The sequence below is a fragment of the Sciurus carolinensis genome, chromosome 13, assembly GCF_902686445.1.
Source record: "Sciurus carolinensis chromosome 13, mSciCar1.2, whole genome shotgun sequence".
In the NCBI taxonomy this organism is placed as follows: Eukaryota; Metazoa; Chordata; class Mammalia; order Rodentia; family Sciuridae; genus Sciurus; species Sciurus carolinensis.
The window spans coordinates 77015655-77035161 of NC_062225.1; positions in this window are offsets into that span (position 1 = coordinate 77015655).

The window sequence follows — 19507 nt, forward strand, 5'->3', positions numbered from 1 at the left end:
CTCTTTCTAAGAGATGAGTCTCTTGCAGGCAACATATTGTTGGATCTTTCTTTTTTATCCAATCTGCCAGTCTATGTCTTTTGATTGGTGAATTCAGGCCGTTAATATTCAGGGTTATTATTGAGATATGATTTGTATTCCTGGTCATTTGACTCATTTTATTCATTTATTTGCTTATTTTTGACACGACTTGGTTTCTCTTTATTTGAGAGTTCCTTTAGGATATCTCCTCCCTTTGCTGATTTGCTTCTTTGTTTTTCGTATCTTCTTCATGGAATATTTTGCTGAGAATGTTCTGTAATGCTGGCTTTCTTTTTGTATATTCTTTTAGCTTTTGTTTATCATGGAAGGATTTTATTTCGTCGTTAAATCTGAAGGTAAGTTTTGCTGGGTATAAGATTCTTGGTTGGCATCCATTTTCTTTCAGGGCTTGAAAAATGTTATTCCAGGCCCTTCTAGCTTTTAAGGTCTGGATTGAAAAATCTGCTGATATCCGTATTGGTTTCCCCCTGAATGTAATTTGGTTCTTTTCTCTCACAGCCTTTAAGATTCTCTCTTTGTTTTTATGTTAGATATTTTCATTATAATGTGCCTTGGTGTGGGTCTGTTGTAATTTTGTGTATTTGGAGTCCTATAAGCCTCTTGAACTTGATTTTCCATTTCATTCTTCAGATTTGGGAAATTTTCTGAAATTATCTCATTGAATAGGTTGTTCATTCCTTTGGTTTGTTTCTCTGAGCCTTCCTCAATCCCAATAATTCTCAAATTCAGCCTTTTCATGATATCCCATAGTTCTTGGAGATTCTGTTCATGATTTCTTACCATCTTCTCTGTTTGTTCGACTTTGTTTTCGAGGTTAAATATTTTGTCTTCAATATCTGAGGTTCTGTCTTCCAGGTGTTCTATCCTATTGGTTGTGCTTTCTATGGAGTTCTTAATTTGGTTTATTGTTTCCTTAATTTCAAGGATTTCTGTTTGTTTTTTTTTTTCAATATCTCTAACTCTTTATTGAAATGGTCTTTTGCTTCCTGTATTTGCTCTTTTAACTGTCGATTGGTGCGTTCATTCAATGCCTGCATTTGCTCTTTCATTTCAGTGTTTGCTTCCCTTATCATGTTAATTATGTACATTCTGAACTCCCTTTGTGACATTTCTTCTGCCATGCTATCATTGGATTTTATTGATGTAACATCCAGATTTGTTTGAGGCATTTTCTTCCCTTGTTTTCTCATGTCGTTCAGGTGTCAGTGGACTGCAGAGATGTTGCAGATTTCCTCTATTGACTTATAATGTCCCTGAAGATTGCTAGTGTATCCCCTCTTATCCTTCAGTAGCCTGAAGTCTTAGAGGAAGTTGATACTGCGGTGTTCCCCTAGGTAGCTGCCTCTCTAGGGGTGGTGATCTTCAGGTGGGGTATATTCCCTGCTAGTGGGCAGAGGTGCCTCTACTTGTTGACCAATGGTCATCCAAAGGGGAACTAGACTGCGGGCTGAGGCAAGGCCTGTTTGGGCCTATGTCTCTGGTTTTACCGTCCTTGTGGGAAAACCTCACCCGGCGGGGAAGACTCACCCGGTGGGGAGGTCTTGCTGGTCAGTTCCCCTCCTAGAGGTTCCCCTCAGTTCACAACTACCGCCTGGGCAGGGTAGCCTTCCGAGGCGACGTTCCCAGGGGCCTGGACCTACCTCCTGGGCCTGGGAGCCCTGCCCTTTGCAGATGAGTCTCCTTAGGTAGCCCCTCCTCAGGGAAGCTGCCCGCAGTCCTGGAACTTTCACTCCGCCCCTCAGCTTGTCTCTGTGTAGCTCTTTCAAGAAAAGGTGCCTAGGTCCCCAGACTGGACCGTGCTTTGCACCTAATCGCCTGGCTATGGGACCCCTCCTCTGAGCAGTCACTTGGAGCCTCGTACATATGCTCCAAGCCCCAGTGACCCGTCGCTCGTCTCTTCCTCCAGGCAGCCACCTGGTGTTCTGTGTGGGCGCTTGGAGACCAAGCAACTCACTGTGCACCTCCACCTCCTCAGGACAGCCCCCTCCCCATTGTTCAGGCGGTTGCTGAGTCCAAATAGCTCGCCGCCCAACTCTTTCTCTGGCAGCCCCTGGAGCCCCGGCAGATTGCTCCAAAAAACCAAGTGGTGTGCTGCTCGGCCTCCTCTGCAAAGTTCCCCGCTTTCCGAGTTCACTGCTCCAGTGGGGGGAGGGGTGTCTTGCCGCCTGGGCTGGGCAACCTTCCCAGGAAAGTTCCCAGGGGCCCGGACCTACCTCCTGGGCCTGGGAGCCTCACCCTTCCCAGACGAGTCTCCTTAGGTTGTCCCTTCTTAGAGAAGCTGCCCGCAGTCCTGGAATCTTCGCTGCACCACTCAGCTCGTCTCTGTGTAGTTCTTTCAAGAAAAGGTGCCTATGTCCCCGGACCAGACCGCGCTATGCACCTAATCGCCTGGCTATGCGACCCGTCCTCTGAGCAGTCACTTGGAGCCTCGTGCATATGCTCCAAGCCCCAGTGACCCGCCGCTCGTCTCTTCCTCCAGGCAGCCACCCGGTGTTCTGTGTGGGCGCTTGGAGACCAAGCCACTCACTGTGCACCTCCACCTCCTCAGGACAGCCCCCTCCCCGTTGTTCAGGCGGTTGCTGAGTCCAAACAGCTCGCCGCCCCATTCTTTCTCTGGCAGCCGCAGGAGCCCCGGCAGATTGCTCCACAACCAAGCGGTGTGTTGCGCAGCCTCCTCTGGAAAGTTCCCTGCTTTCCGAGTTCACTGCTCCAGCCGGGGGAGGGTTCCCAGGCAACGTTCCCAGGGGCCCGGACCTACCTCCTGGGCCTGGGAGCCTCACCCTTCGCAGACGAGTCTCCTTAGGTTGCCCCTCCTTAGAGAAGCTGCGCGCAGTCCTGGAACCTTCGCTCCGCCGTTTTTTCGCTCAGCTTCGCTGTCTGTGTTTACCGCTCCAGCGGGGGGAGGGGCGTCTCGCCGAGCAACTCTACTTCACAAAGTTCCCTGCGTTCCAGGGCTACCGCCCCATCCGGGATGCCTCCCCTATGGGAGAGACTCACCCGGCGGCTTTGAGTTGGTCCCAAGTCACTCACTATCTCCTCTTTTGAATCTTGAGCCCTGGAGCAACATGAAATGCAGCTGCCCTCTAGTCTGCCATCTTGAAAACCCCAGGATTGCAAGTTTGAGGCTAGCCTCCACAACTTAGTGAAACCAGTTCTCAAAAAAGAAAAAAGTGTTGCATTTTGTATATCTTTAATTTTTTAAAATGTTCTTTAGACTTTTTCCTTTTAAGACATTAACAATATTGTAAAGGAGAATACCCCACACTTTTAGGCGACCTGATGTTTTCTCATGATTATATTTGGTTTATGCATTCCAGGCCGCGAGAGTACATTAGAGCTACTGTGTCATCTTTAGGGTGTCATGTCTGAGGCATCTGGTGCCCATTTGCCTACTCTGTAAGTTCAACTCAATCATCTAACCCAAGTGACACCTGACTTATCTAGTGCATAAATTCTATTTTTCCTTTATAAATATTAAGAAAGCCCTAGTGATGCAAATATCCTGATCATCCTTGCCATCAATTTCTATGCCTTGATGTTTCTTGCCTAAACAGATCTTTATTTTGGCTACTGAAAAATAAATGTTTTCCAGCTCCAGCAATTTTCACATATTTACCTATCAGCCCTCTAAATTCTGTAGTAAATAATTCCTCCAGTGCTTATTAATGCTTTCACTCTTTCTCTTCCTTGTATCTTAATCCATCAATTATTTAGTTAATTAATTGATCACCATGAGGAATTCATGGATTCTTACTTTTTTTCTATATTTTATAATTCAATATTGAATTATTTGGTACCCATAATATTTCATGTTTTGTTAATGGAAACTTTTTCAATGTCTTCTTTTTCAACATTAATTTGCCTTTATTTTTCACAAAATTTTCACTAAATATAGAATTCCAAGTTAAAACTTTTATTGTTTCAGAACCTAATAGATGGTGTTCTATTGCTTTTTGGCCCCCATTATTTTTGCTGAGCTGTCATTCATTATTCATATTGTTGTTATCCTATAAATAAAGTGCTGTGTTACTTGGTACAAAATTTTTCTTTTTGGTTTTCAACTATCTGACAATACTATTCTTAGTTACAATTATTCTTGGAGTTTCCTAAACTTATTAGACCCTGAAATTGATATTTTCCACATCATTTGGGGAATTTTCAGGTTTTATTTTTCTAATTCATTTTTTAAAATCTCAGATTCCAGTTACAGGTAGCTTGATATTGTCCTATAGGTGACTGTAGCTCTGTTTATGTGTTCTTTCTTGGGTATTCAAATTGGAAAATTCTATTGATCTCTTTCCAAGTTCTCTGACTCTTTGTCTTCAATCGCAAATCACTTTTAATCTTATCTAGAGAAATTTTTATTCAAACTACTCTTCTTTTCCTTCTAAAAATTTGAAGTGATTCTTCTTTTATAGTTCTTACATATCTGTTTGTTTATCGTGGACTTATTTTCCATTAAGACTTTGAAAATATCTATAATAGTGGCATTAATATCTTTTTTCAACTAATTCTAACATCAGGATTATTTCAGGATTGAGTTGACATTTATTATTTTCTGTTGACTATGGGTCATATTTTCCCATTTCCTCAGATGTCCAGTAAATTTTAGTGGTATGGTGGACATATGGAGGACATATTCTACAGACTCCAGATTCTCTCCTCAACATCTGAAGAGTGTTTATTTTTGTTCTAGCTGGTATTTCTTAGTGCTTTAGTTGAATTATTGTGTCTCCCCTACCCTGTAGTTTATATGTTAAAATCTAATTTCCACTGTGATAGTATTTGGAGAGGAGGGCTTTTTGAGATAATTGTCATGAGAATGAGATCCTCATGAATAAGGTTATTGTCCTTATAAGAAGAATCCAGAGAACTAGATGGTTCTCATACTCTGATATCTGACCTTCAGAACTGTGAGGAAAAAAATATGTATCTGTAGTTAAGTAATCCAATCTGTGGCATTTTTTTCCTAAAATGCCCAAGTGACTAAAAACCTCAGTTAGATCCAAACTCTAAGCTCCTGTCTCCCACGTGATGAAAAGCAGCTGGAATCTCTGCTTGGTTCTTTCAGTCTCCCACTTTTTGCTTCCTTTGTGTCTAGGAATTTCCCCAGATAATTACTCATAAGACTCAGGATCTGGGCAAGAGTTTACACACAGATATTGTGGCTCCCTCCCTGCGGATCCTTTCTTAGGAAATCCTCACTTTCAGAGTAGTGGGAAATCCCTAGCCCCGTTCTCAGACTTCTCAGGCAGTAAAGCTGACTTTCTGCTTGAGTTCCTGCAGACCTATGCTGCACTCACGGAGACCTCTCAGGAGAAGAACCGTTAAATGCAAATCTTGCCCAGAGTAGTTCTCCTCTTACAAGTGACAGATTCTTTTCTAGTCACTGCCTGATTTTTGGCTGCTCTCCCATTCTTTCATATACTTTGTATTTTGTATAAAGTTTGTAATTATTACCAGCACTGGGTTAGTCCAGCCCAAGCTACTTCACCATTAGAGGAAGTAGAACCTCTCCCTTTCTTTTTTTAAAAACCATTTCTGATCAATCTGTTGTCGCCTCCACTATCCATATTGCCCTCTTCAAGGTCATCCGTATCTCCACAATGAAAAATTCAATGACCATTTCTCAGTCTTTTTATTACTTTATCTATGCACAGAACTTGACCTTGGTATTTCTTTTTCTCTGTCTTGACTCTCTTCCTTTGGCTTCAGAACACATCACTTTTTAATTGACTTCTATTACATGGATGGTCCCTCTTGGTGTCTTTTTCTTCACCCAACTCACATTCTAACCATGACAATTTGGAGGGCAGTAGAGTCCATACATGGTAATTTTTTTGTTGTCTACCTTATGGTTCCTTATAAGTTGACTTTTCCTGGTACCATGATCTTAAATACTATGCAAAGTTTATATTGCTATTATTATTATTATTACCTCTGATGAGATCTCTCCCTTAAATTTTATATTTGCTAGTCTCACTGACTTCTAGAAATCTCTCGAAAGTAATCTGTCCAAATCTTAACTCTTGGTCTCTGCCCCAAAAGTCTTTTCTTGTGTCCACTCTCAGTAAGATTTCACTTCATTTATGTTATTGCTTAGTCCCCAAACCATAGAACAAAATTTAATCTGTTTTTGCTTTTACCTTTCCACATTCCACATCAAGTACTCCTGAGGATTATCTCTGTTACTCCTTTCACGTATATGTAGAATCTGACCACTTTGAACCATCTTCTTGGCTACCAACCTAATTCAACACAGTATCATCCATTACCTGGATTACTGTGAGTTCTGAACTTTCCTTTTGTTCCCTTGTCCTGTTTAAATCTGCAGTTTGTTATTCACACAGAGTGATATATTAAAAACCTGCATTAATTTATGTAATTGTTTAGCTGAAAATCATTCAATGGTGGCATTTCCATATCATTTGGAATGAAATCTAACCTCCTTCCCAGCACCTACAAGCTTCCTTGTGATTTTTTTTTTTTTTAATTCCTAAAAGTCTCATCATCTCATATCTGACTTTACCACATCCCTGTCGTGACTCTTCTCTCCTTGCTGGGCCTTTACACTTGCTGGCCCTGGAGCTTGCTGGTCCCTCTATTTGAACACTCATGTCCTTAAGACCTTAGGAGTTTGCTCCCCCTTGGCTTAGAATTCTGCTTGAATGTCACTCGGTTGCAGCAGCCTTCCCTATGTAACTGAAACAGTAACACCACCTTCACCAAACTCTATTCCTTTACTCTGTTTTATAAAGTTTCATGACATTGATCTTGGCAATGATTCCCTGGATGTGACACCAAAAATGCAAACAACAAAAGCAAAAACAATGTGAGCATACAAACTAAAAAAAAAAAAAAAAATACTACAATGATACATAACGTCCTCCAGGTTAATCTATGTGTTGCATGTGGCAAGATTTCCTTTTTTTAAAGGCTGAATAATATGTCATTGTAAATATATAGCACATTTTCTTTATCAGTACATCCACTGATAGATATTGACGTTGTTTCCAAATCTGGTCTTCCGTGGATGATGAGACAATGAACGTGGATGTGCAGGTGTTACTTCAACACCCTGATTTTAATTTTTTTTGTATAAATACCAGAAAAATGCAATCGCTGGAACTTACTTTATTTTTATTTATTTATTTATTTTTAAGAACAATGTGTAGCCACTGCTTAGGGGATGGATGTGATCAAAGTTAGGTTAAAAAGAATCCTGATCTGGAAAATGTCTGATCATGAGGGTTATGGTTCTCAGTCTTAGACTAACAACTATAGACCCTCTGGGGATGGAGACCAAGGTATTGGTGGTAGTTACAGCTTTTCAGGTGATTCCATTGCACAGGTAAGGTTGGACAGTAGTGGTCTCAGGTTAACTCCAGAGAAATCAGGATGGAAAGTGAATTGATTTCTTCATTCAGTTTTGATATGTTCAAAAGTTGGAAGTTACCACCTCCGACCTCACAATAAGTAAAAGCAGTGTGACCTGAGTATCAATGACTCTCTCCCTCCCATCAGAGAACTGAGGTAGCCAATCACATCACCACCCTGAAACCTGTAGAGTAGGGTCCATCTGAGAAATAATCAAGTGGGCTCTGCTTAACTGGAGCTGAAGCTGCTGGCCAGTCAGGCAGGAATGCTGAACTGGTAATTTTGACAAATCGCTGAAATCTAAGTCTGGACTAGCAGGAGAATGGGAAGCTTCTGAGGACATGGTCATAAGGACCCCCCTTTCCTAGGGGTTCCTACAGCAGACACACCATTTTCTCCTGGGGAGGAAGAGAGTGCTTCTACCTGGCCTTGGCAGGGGAAAGACTGAGGAGGAAGAGTAGCTTTATTGGACTTTCCTCCAAATAAAGGCCTGAGCTCCACACTTGCAGGCTTTTCCAGAGAGCCATCCTGACACCATGTCCGAGTTGGGGGAAGGCAAGACTTATTGCTGCTGCCTGCCAGGCTTCCTGTCTCACCTAAGGCACAATGAGTACAAAGCCTAGTGTTAAAGGCAAACTGAGGCACAGGGTTTTAAAGAATTTATGTGAACAAAGAATAATTCATTTTATACATGAGGAAGCATGAAACCCAGAGAAGTAAATAAGTGTTCAAAATTTAGGAGGTCCAGACCCTTATAAATACATGCTTTGTTTTGTTTTAGTTTTAACTCCACTCTCCAAAGTCACTGCTGTTTCTATCATGCTGTTTGTTTGTTTTTTGTGTGTTTGTTTTTTTCCCAATGTCTCTCAAAACAGAAAAATTTAGAAGTAGCAGAAAAAATAGAAGTGGACCTCAGACTCGAGAAAAAGGGCTTATGGTACCATTACTGCAGGCGTTTTGCTGGGGTGTTTTTAATAACCATGTAAATAAAAGTGAGATAATTTTGCAAGAGCAACTATCTGTGAGTTTCTGTGCTTTATTTTTTAGCAGAACTCATGTGTTTTTCACATTCATGTCTGGAGCATCATTGAGGAGTCGGGATGTTGTGAAAAATGGTTTCTTGGTTCTATGGCTCATGCTCTATTTTAAAATTTTAGGAATTAGATTCTGGAGTGTATCTTTTCATTGTATCAAGAGAAATTTGCCAATGACCAAGCAAAGGAGTAAGTTGTGATGATTTTTGCCTAAAGAAGTAGACATTTTGCACTCTATGGGGGTGACTTTATCTGATTTAAATAGTTTGCATTGGTAGCATCATAGACATTGTTTTAAAGGTAAACATAGATCCTTAATGATGACTTCTAATGCCTTCACAAGATTTCATTAGGAGTCAACATTGATAATAGAGTTATTGCAAATATGGAAGATTGCTTGCCAAATGCCAGAACATGCAATTACGATCATAGAAATTGCTGAACCTCTTAAAAATAGATCATATCATTTTGAAAGAATGATCATGTGATGCCTCAGATGTCACATCCTGAAGGCGCTCACGCAGGCCCTTAACTACTACTTTAAGGAAAACTTCCAATTTGTAAACAAAGTTCTTTACATCCAGAAATGCATAATAAATCAAGAAAACTAAATAAACAAATCAACCAAAAGTTTGACCAGATAGTTACTGTAGGTAAAACTTTATGCCTTATGTTTATACTTCTGATTATGGAGAAGCTAAGACGACCCTTCCTGGGTGTGATGAGGGGAGGTGGAGAGAGGGGGAACCCTACCCTGGGGTGCTAAGTAACAATAAGGTTTCACTAGTGCTGCAGAAACACTGTACAGTTGGGTTCCAGAGAAGCTCTTCACATGCCAGACCCTTGTTATGGAAACAAGTTTATGAACGTCACAAAGAGCAAAGAAATACCCTATGAAAGTGACCCAGGAAACATCCTAGGAAAGTGAACTGAACCAAGTTGGGGATGGGAGCAACCTCGGACACGCAGCTCTCTGCTCTGATGCCCATGGCCATCTTCCAAATAGCTGCATTAAAGTAACGTCTGAATAATTTGAAGAAATGAAGAACAACGCCTCTTAATGAATCTAGAATATTTAAGGTCATGAAAAAGCACTAAAAAAAAAAAAAAAAGGAGCCGACCGACACCATCCACTCTTGACATGTCCCTTCCAGAGACATTCTCAGAGTCAGCATCAGCCTATTTTTAAACATTTCATTTGTCAGCTTTTTATTATTAAAAAAATGTCCAATTTGCCTAAAATGCCTTGGGCAGAGTATGATCAAATTCATTGATGACAGCAACATTGAATAAAAATGGACAGGGACAGAAATACCAGAGCCTATTAAAATGGACCCATGGATAAAGAGCACTCCGGGCTCCGCACTGTACCACATCCAGGATTTAGTGAAATAAAACTAGGAACGATCTTAGACTGAACTGGAGGAGACCCTAGAGGCCATGTTTTTGCAGCCAAAAGAACTGAAGTGCACTGAAACCTGACCAAGACTTGGGAGGATTTTCCATATAACCCCATTGTCTCCACTCTCCACCTTACTTTGCAGTGTCCCCTCAAGGATCTGTTGGGGAAGGACTGGGCCTTGACATTCCTATATGGAGGTGTTGCCTCCAGCACATATGGGTCTGAGTGGTTTTAAATTAGGATTGTTCGTCTTGAGGGGGAGTACAATGTGACTTTTAGACAATGCATTAGGAAATGAAGACAGCAAAGGAGAGGGTACGGGTTTCCTGACATCTCTTCCATTGCTACATAAATAGCTATTTATCATGCATGCTACCCAGATATCTGAGCAAGTCACTTTTGCAGCCATGATATTGGTAGTAAACAAGGAAACTGGACAGAGTCTGGTGTGATGTGAAATTGGGGAACCAGCACCAAAGAAATCCAGAGATTTTAGATTAGTAATCCTGTTTCCACAAATGAGCTGTCACATAAAAGCAAGGGTAGTATTGTTTTAGTACTTTGGGATCAAGGTCATTGAAGGGGTCCAGGACTGACAAGGGAAGGCCCGAACAGGGAAGACAGGGAATCAACCCAGCACCACAAAGGGTAGTTCTAGTTGACATTCTATAGGACTTTTCTTGAAGAGTTTCAGGCTATTCTTATAGATGTACTGACCACCTTGAAGTGGAGCGGTAGGAGACTCCCAGGGACATTAGCCTTGATAGGAGATGAAGATTAAGCCTTCTGGAGGTCTGGGTAAAAGAAAAGAAGATACAGGAGTGGACCCTGAAAACCAGAGAGTGGAAATCTCAACTGAGAAGGGACAAGGGGAGAAGACCAAATGGAGAGATGCCAATTAACAAGACCCCTAAAGTGCAAGAAGTTAGGGCTGGGGATATGGCTCAGCTGGTAGAGTGTTTGCCTTGCATGCAGAAGGCCCTGGGTTCAATCCTCAGCACCACAAAAAAAAAAAAAAAAAAAATGCAAGAAGTTAAATCAAGAATCAATGAATGAGGGCTGGGGAGATAGCTCAGTTGGTAAAGTGCTTGTCTTATAAGCACAGGTTCTGGGTTCCATCCCTAGAACCATGCAAAAAAAAAAAAAAAAAAGATCAATGAATGAGATGGACTCACCCAAAGAACTTCTCAGCAAACGAAACAAACAATAATGTGAAGAGAGAGTCTACAGATTGGGAGAAAATTTTTACCACATGAACCTCAGATGGAGCATTAATCTCTAGGGCATATAAAGAACTCAAAAAACTGAATGCCAAAAAAAAAAAAAAAAACAAATAACCAATCAATAAATGGGCTAAGGAACTGAACAGACACTTCACAGAAGAAGATATACAATCAATCAACAAGTATATGAAAAAATGATCAACTACTCTAGCAATTGGAGAAATGCAAATTACAACTACACTGAAATTTCATCTCACTCCAATTAGAATGGCAATTATCAAGAATACAAGGAACAATAAATGTTGGCGAGGATGTGGGGAAAAAGATACATTCGTACATTGCTGGTAGGAATGCAAATTGGTGCAACCACTCTGGAAAGCAGTATGGAGATTCCTGAGAAAACTTGGAATGGAACCACCGTTTGACTCAGTAATCTCACTGCTTGGTTTATACCCAAAGGACTTAAAATCAAAATACTACAGTGATACAGCCACATCAATGATTATAGCAGCTCAATTCACAATAGCTAAACTATGGAACCAACCTAGATGCCCTTCAACAGTTGAATGGGATAAAGAAAATGTGATACACACACACACACACACACACACACACACACACACAATGGAATATTACTCAGCTTTAAAGAAGAATAAAATTCTGGCATTGCTGGCAAATGGATGGAGTTAGAAAATATCATGCTAATTGAAATAAGCCAAACCCCAAAAACAAAAGGTCAAATGTTTTCTCTGATATGCAGAAGCTAATTCACAATAAGGGGGGTGGATAGAGAAGAATAGAGTTATTTTATATTAGGTAGAGGGGAATGAAGGGAGGGGAAGGGGTTTGGGGGGAGGAATGATAGTAGAGTGAAACAGACATTATTACCCCATATACATGTATGAATGCATGACTGATATGATCCTGTAATATATATAATCAGAAAAATGAGGAATTATACTCTATTTATGTATGAGTTATCAAAATGTTTAAATGCATTCTACTGTCATATACAACTAATTAGAACAAATAAAATAAAAATTAAAAAAATAAATAAAACACCATTTAACCTTTTCAAAAAAATAGTGCCAAAGTGACAGACATCTATAGGCAGGGAAAAAAGAAACAAAGGAAAGAATAAAGGAGGGAAAGAGAGAAGAAGGGAGAGCAGAAGGAAGGAAGGAAAGAGGGAAAGAAAAGGACCCTTGACTTAAATTTTATACCTTATAAAAAATTAATGCAAAATGAATCATGGACTTAAAATATGAAAGTTTAAAACATTCAGAAAAGCAAAAATCCAAGAGAAAGTCTCTGGGAGCTAGAGCTAGGCAAAGAGCTCCTAGACTTGACACCAAAATCACAATCTGTAAGAGGGAAAATTGGTAAATTTTCAAAATTTTTAAATAATGCTGTGCAAAACACTCTGTTCACAGGATGAAAAGACAAGCAACAGAAAAGAAGACAATATTTGCAAACCAAATATCCAGCAAAAAATACTATTTAGACAATTTAGTCTCAATCTTGACCATAATAAACCAACCAACCAACCCAGACAATCCAATTACCATATGGGCAAATGACACGAGCAGATATTTTATTGAAGAAGATCTACAGGCTACAAATGGGCATTTAAGCAGACAACAGTTTTCGTCATTTGGGAAGTACAATTGTAGACCACACTGAGACATCCCTACATACCTGTTAGAACAGCTAAAATAAAATAAAAATAGAGGCAACACCAAATGCTGGCAATGATCTGGAGAAACTGGATGACTTACATATTGTTGGGGCAATAAAAAGGGGGACAGCCACTCAGGAAAACCTGAGTTTCTGGCTGTGTCTTGTAAGGCTAAGCATGCAACTACCATATGTCCCAGAAATTGCTCTTTTAGGCAAATATTCCAGAGAAATTAAAACTTGTGTTTATACCTTTGGGTGAGTAACAGCCCAGATAGCCTTCACCAGATGAATGATTAAACAAATTGTGATACATTCATACCATAGACTATATCTCAGCAAAAAAAAAAAAAAAAAAACTATTAAGATATGCAACAACCGGGATGACTCTTCAGGGAGTTATGCTTAATGGTAATAAAATCTTAAAGGTTGCATATTGCTATCATTTCATTTATAGAACATTCTTAAAATGATAAAATTATAAAAATAGAAAACATAATAGTGGTTTCCAGAAGCAAGAGGCCTGGGCTTGCGGGGAGAGAGAAGAAAAGGGTAGGTTGGCTATAAATGATCAATTAAAGGAATCTTTACAGTAATAAACATGTTCTATATCTTATTCTGTGTCAATACTATGGTTGTGATGTTGTATTATGTTTGGCAAGATGCTATCAAGAGGAGACCCTGAATAAAGGCTACAGGGACCTCCTTATAGTATTTCTTAAACCTGAATTTGAATCTATAATTATCTCAAAATTAAAAGTTCAATCTAAACAATGTCCTGAGAGTTCATAAAAATTTAGTCAATTCATGCTTGATCTCTCTTCAAAAAAGTTCAAACCATATGTATGTTGTCTGGATTCTGCATAGCCAAAGAAGAAGGGGGCTGGGGAAGTGCTCAAACTTTCTTTTCTTCTTTGTAGTTTGATTTCTTTTATTGGATCCAACCACATAATCTCTGCCGGGGAATTGGAGAATTAGTTCATTGACAGTCTTTGTGATCAGCAAATACAGATCTCTGTCATCTTGCTTTATGTTTTTTTCTTTACCATGCATTCTCTATGGGACTTTATTTTCTAGCTATGGAATGACTGTGAATTATTTTAAGAAGAGAAATACTATAGTCACATTTGTATTTCAGAAAAGCTGTGATTTTTCTGTATGGCAAGGTTTTGAAGTGTTGAGATGTTCAGAGCTTGAGCAGAGATAAGAGAGAACAAGAAGGTAATGGACACCAAAGCAGAGAAAGATCGTAGGGGGCTGGTCTCACAAGGCTGAGCACTGGAGAGGTGAGGAGGAAAAACACATAAGAAACAGGTGGTGAGTAGATCAACAGATGTGTAGTCGGTTTGATTTGAGCTGAGATTTGGGTGAGGAAGAATGAGAGTCAAGAACCATTTCCACAGTCTTCAGTCACTGGAAGCCATGGTCAGCAATCTTGAGGTTTGAGGGACTGTAGGGGGAAGAGACCAGCTGGGGTTATCTAGTGCTCCACCATCTCAGCACCCCACCATCTTTCTGTGGAGGAAACTGGTCCAGAATAGTGTAACCTCTGGTCTAACATAACAATCTTAGCTTCCTAACTCCATAAACATGTGCTCTTAAAGAATTATCATATTAATTGTCCATAAATTATATAATTCCTAGCAAATATATATTTCTTGACCTATTTGTAGCATGAAACATAATACATTCTCTTTGGTTGTGGATCCAACCTAGATGTCCTTCAACTGATGAATGGATAAAGAAACTATGGTATATATACACAATGGAATATTATTTAGCTATAAAGAAGAATAATATTATGACATTTGCAGAAAAATAGATGGAATTGGGGAATATCAAGCTAAGTGAAATAAGCCAATCCCCAAAAACTAAAGGCTGAATGCTTTCCCTGACAAGTGGATGATGATATATAATGGGGGTGGGGGGAGGGGGGTGAGAGAAGAATAGAAGAACTTTGGATTACGTAGAGGGAAATGGGGGGGATGAAAACTGGTGGAATGAGACAGACATCATTACCCTAATACATGTATGATTACACAAATGGTATGAATCTACAGCGTGCACCATAGAAACAAAAGGATGCACCCCATTTGTGTACAATGAATAAAAGTGCAGTCTGTGAAAATAAAAAAAAATTTAAAAAAAGGAAAGTGTGAAAGAGTATACCTCGCAACAGTCCATCTTCCTGCATCGACTGCATCATATTTACTGGAAAAGAGGGAACATCATATTCATTGCAAATCCACTCAAATAACACAGGGCTCCGTCCTGAGGCAGCGGTTTAGAGTGAGCGCATTCTGGAATGGCACACCTCTGTTTCTTGAAGCTCTGCTTCAAGCGGGCTCTGACCAGGCTGTAGGAGCAGACTCACAGACTCTCAGTGGGAAACAGGCTCTAGAGACCACCAACAGAAAAGCGTGTGCATGCAAAAGCCTCGGCCCTTCACAGTCCTCCCACTGAAGGGTCGTGAGAATTTGCAGATGCTCTTCTGGGGCTTTCCTGTTGGAGAAGGAATGAACTCTGGCCACCTTAATCATTTTTATTGTCCCTGTCAAACAACATCGCTGTCTCAGACGAGAGAAGGTTCACATTGTGGATTCCTGCTTTCCAGAAGGCCTGAGTCTTATTTCCTGAGAAGTGCTGGAACCCTGGAGCTTGCAAGGTTTGTCCTGGCATCAGTGCCCCATAGGCGTTGGCCTCCGGGGCAGTTCTCAATGCCTGCTGGCTAAGCGCCTGAGTTCAAGGCGGTTTACTTCTTACCAGGTGAGAGCGGATACCGGTTCTCTTTGTGAAATGCAATATCCTCCGTCACAATCCGTTTCTGTTAGCACCTTTGCAGGAGGAGAGAAGCAGCACCATAAAACCACGCCACCCAAGTTGTCATGTGAACGCCTCCTTGTGCCTAAGAGACCCAAGAGAGTAATTAAATTTCTCAGATGCCCTATCTTCTTTAAAGGTTGGATTTTTTTCCTTCCATAAATACTGAATTACCCTGTAGTATTTATTTAGCCTAATACCCAGAAGATCCTGAATGTGCTTTCACATGTGACACTTTTCCCCTTTCCCTACATCTGTCTTACTGTTTCTTTAGGTCCACTCGAGGGACTTAGCTGAGCCCTGGAAGATGCTTCCTGATGGGGAGAGCTATGTTAAGTTTGGCCAGGAGAAATGAAGTTCTTTCCAGGGAAATGTTATTTTGGTGTGCGTGTCTGCTTGAAGAGACATAGATAAGAAATTAAATCTGGCCAGGGGGTAGATGCTGGAATTTATGGGGGAAGGGGCATACGGCAGAGACAGAGGAAGAGAGTGAAGCCTGGCCAGGATGTAGCCCCAAATGTGATAAAAGGAGATCTGGACACTTGCCAGTGCAGATCACTGTGGCATTAGCAATACAAGAGATGTGCCAGCAGCTGATGAAACAGATCTTAAGGGAAAGCTGGGATCCAGTTATTTGCAGAAGGCAAAAACCAAGCCCGGTCTAGAGAGTGACTTGAAGTGGGAAGACATGAGCAACTATGATAGATAATGCTAGCCATTTACTTGCTGCCCAAAGATGGTGTGAGGAGAATGGAGCACATTCTAGGCTCCTCACAGAGGAGTTCATGGTTGTTACTATCCCAGTCGGTACCTAAAGAAAAGCCCACGTGTGCAGACCAGCCCATCTGTGCTTTGGCATATGGGATGGGAGCTGCCCCAACATGGTATGATTTCAGACTGGGTCTGAATGGAATTATACTTAGGATACTTCAAATACAATTGCATTAATATGGTCATCCCAGATTTTTAACTGAATGAACAGTTTCCAAATTGATTCTATTGTTTAAAGTCATGCTAGTTAATGTCTTTTCAAAATAAAATTGCCTTTGGCTGACTTAAACATCAATAGAAGATTAAAAAATTAATTTGATTGTATTTTAAGCCCCAAATCAAGATTTCTATAAAATTGAACATGTTCCATTTCCTCCTTTGTAAACTGCCTTATTTCTGAACAGGAAATGAGCAAAAACAAACCAAATTGCAAGTAGGTTCTCTCAAACTTTCGGGCCTTGGTAAAAACCTTTATTCTTTATGAACTACTGGTAAGTTGCTCAGTCCCTCAGTTTCCTCAGTAGACAAAAGGAGATAATGGCATCTACCTTGCAAACCCATTGTGAAGACCCTCAAATGGTGCCTAATGGAGTGCTCAGCCTGCAGCACACATTCAACCAAGGTTTGCAGCATGATTTATTTCCATGTAGTTTGTAGGGTGTTTATTTACAGTGTTGGAAATATCTGGGTTGGGGGACTTGATGTTCTGGGTAAATCCAACAGAGGGAAAATGACAGAGAAATAGTAGATGTGGTACATTTGGGGACATTTTTTCAGAGCATTGATCTAGATCAAAAGGAAAGGAAAACATTGGATCATGGAAATTTCCAGATATTAAGAGTTTGGACTTAATTTCTTAGGTTTGAGGTTGGCAAATGTTTCCTGTAAGGAAGCCAGATAGCAAATAGTTTTGGCTTTGTGGATCTTCCAGTGTCTGTCATAAATACTGACATGATGGCATAAGAGCAGTCATAGAAAATATTAAACAAATGAACATGGTTGTGTTACAATAAAACTTTACTCACAAAACCAGGCAATAGTCCTGATTTGGCCATGGGTGACATTTGCCGATATCTCATCTAGTGACAAGGCCTAAACCCAGCATCCTATCTCATCATTCCTTCATTTAGAAATTCAGAAGGGGTTTGCTTTATGAACTGGTTCGCTTATACCTAACCATTCATTAGTTTAGTCCTTTACTGTCATTTAAGTCTGTACTACCATTAAGCACTGTGTTCTAGTTGCCAGTGAAATACTGTGAGCAAAACAAACAAAAATTCCTAGCTTTAAGGAATTCATGTTTCAGGGGAATGGGAAAGCTGTTACCTGTCACTGTCCTCTTGTATGAACTCTGCTCTGCATAAGCCATATCTAGCAATGTTTGCAGAGGTGCTCTTAGATTTTCTGCACTGAGACTCCCTATAGCATTAAATGAAGAAATTCTCTAACATGGTGTATCTAGATATCAGCAAAACATTTGACCGAGTACCCCTGACGTTGCCATGGACTTGACAGAGAAATGTGGCCGGATGATAATGTGGCCCAGTGTACTGGAACCTGGATCAAAAAGACAGTACTCAATGAACACTGATTGATTGATCACTGGCAACCTGGAGAGCAATCTCCAGTGACCTCGAGGGCCATGTTCTTGCCTCGGTGCTACCACCCTATCCATTGATGACTTAGATGAAAACATGGAAAGCCTGCTGATCAAATTTGCAGATGACATAAAGCAAAGAGGGAGACAGCTGACAGGCCTGAGATCCAAAATGATTTCGACAGCCTGGAACAATAGCCTGAATCTAACAAGATGAAACTTAATAGGGATAAATGGAGGGTCCTGCCCTTGGGTTAAAAGTCAAATCGTACGAGATGGGGAGAAGCCGCCAGACTGCGACACATGGGAGAAAGCCTTAGAGATTTTGTTGACAGCGGGCACTGTGGGAGTCCAAGTGTGATATGAATGTCAAAAATGCCAGTGCCAACCAGCGATGTTGCTAGAAGGGCAGTCCAGGGCAGGGAAGGAGGCGGTGCTGGGCATCAGGCGGAGATCGGATCACACGTGTGGTTCCGAGCGGCAGAAGTTCCGAGGGACATGGACTTGCTCTGTCTTGGTCAAAGGAAAGGACACAGCAAGTGATGAGGTAACCCAACCACATGGGAATTGATGAGCCGAACAGGTAATTAGCTCATCAGGCTGATTTCAGGGTTCCACGCAGCACTTCATGGGAGAAACACAAAAGCGACTCATTAAAACGGCCTCTACTTCTCTATTAGCAAAACTCTCATCTCTGAGCGTCAAAGGGTGAGTGGTTGCTTGTTAAAATGCACACCCTTTGGGAAAACATGGCGTTTGAGGGAACGGGGGAGAGTGTGCTAAAGCGGCTTTGTTCTGGTGGCCTTCCACGCCACTCCCTCTGCAACCCATGAGGTGTGTGCAAAAGTCTGTGTAAGTCGTCAAAGCCTAGCAGAGGTGAGCAGACACCTGCCCCTTCTGACCCACTGGAAGCTTAATGCCAAGGGCTGAGTATGCTCCCCCAGGGACAGATTCAACCTAAACCCTTGGGGAGAGGGAGTCAGGCTCAAGAGATGGGAACTTAAATTAGAATTTTCTGGTTAAGCCTGAAAATTTGATTTCATTCAATCTTTGTTGCTACAGATCTTTCTAAAACATACCTGTGCATTTTCCTGCCCCAGTAATGTAAATGAATAAGTAAATGGTGGGATATTGAATCTCTAACATGTTTCCTATTTGTAGGATAAAATCTGAACATGACCTGCCTGGTGCCATCTGACATGTCCCTGCTCAACTCTTTAGCATGATCAGCACCATCTCATCAGCCCACCTTTTCAGTTCCTTGCAGTCTGTGGTTTCCACCTGCCCCTTGGGTTTGGAACAGTTGGTCTCCTCACCCTACACCCTACCCGACTCGTCCTTTGATATACCAAACTCGTTCTTTTCTTCTTGCCAGAAAAGTTTAGAAGTCACAACTTCTGGGGAAGCTTCCCTAAGTCCCCAAGTCTGCATGAGGCCCCCCTGGATGCTGTCTGAGGACATCCTGTCCTTGTTACAGAGGGATGCTTTCTCTTCACCATGGTGAGCAACTGGCAATTGCTGTCTTCCTTCTAAGCCCCAAGAGGGCAGAAACCGTGACTGATTT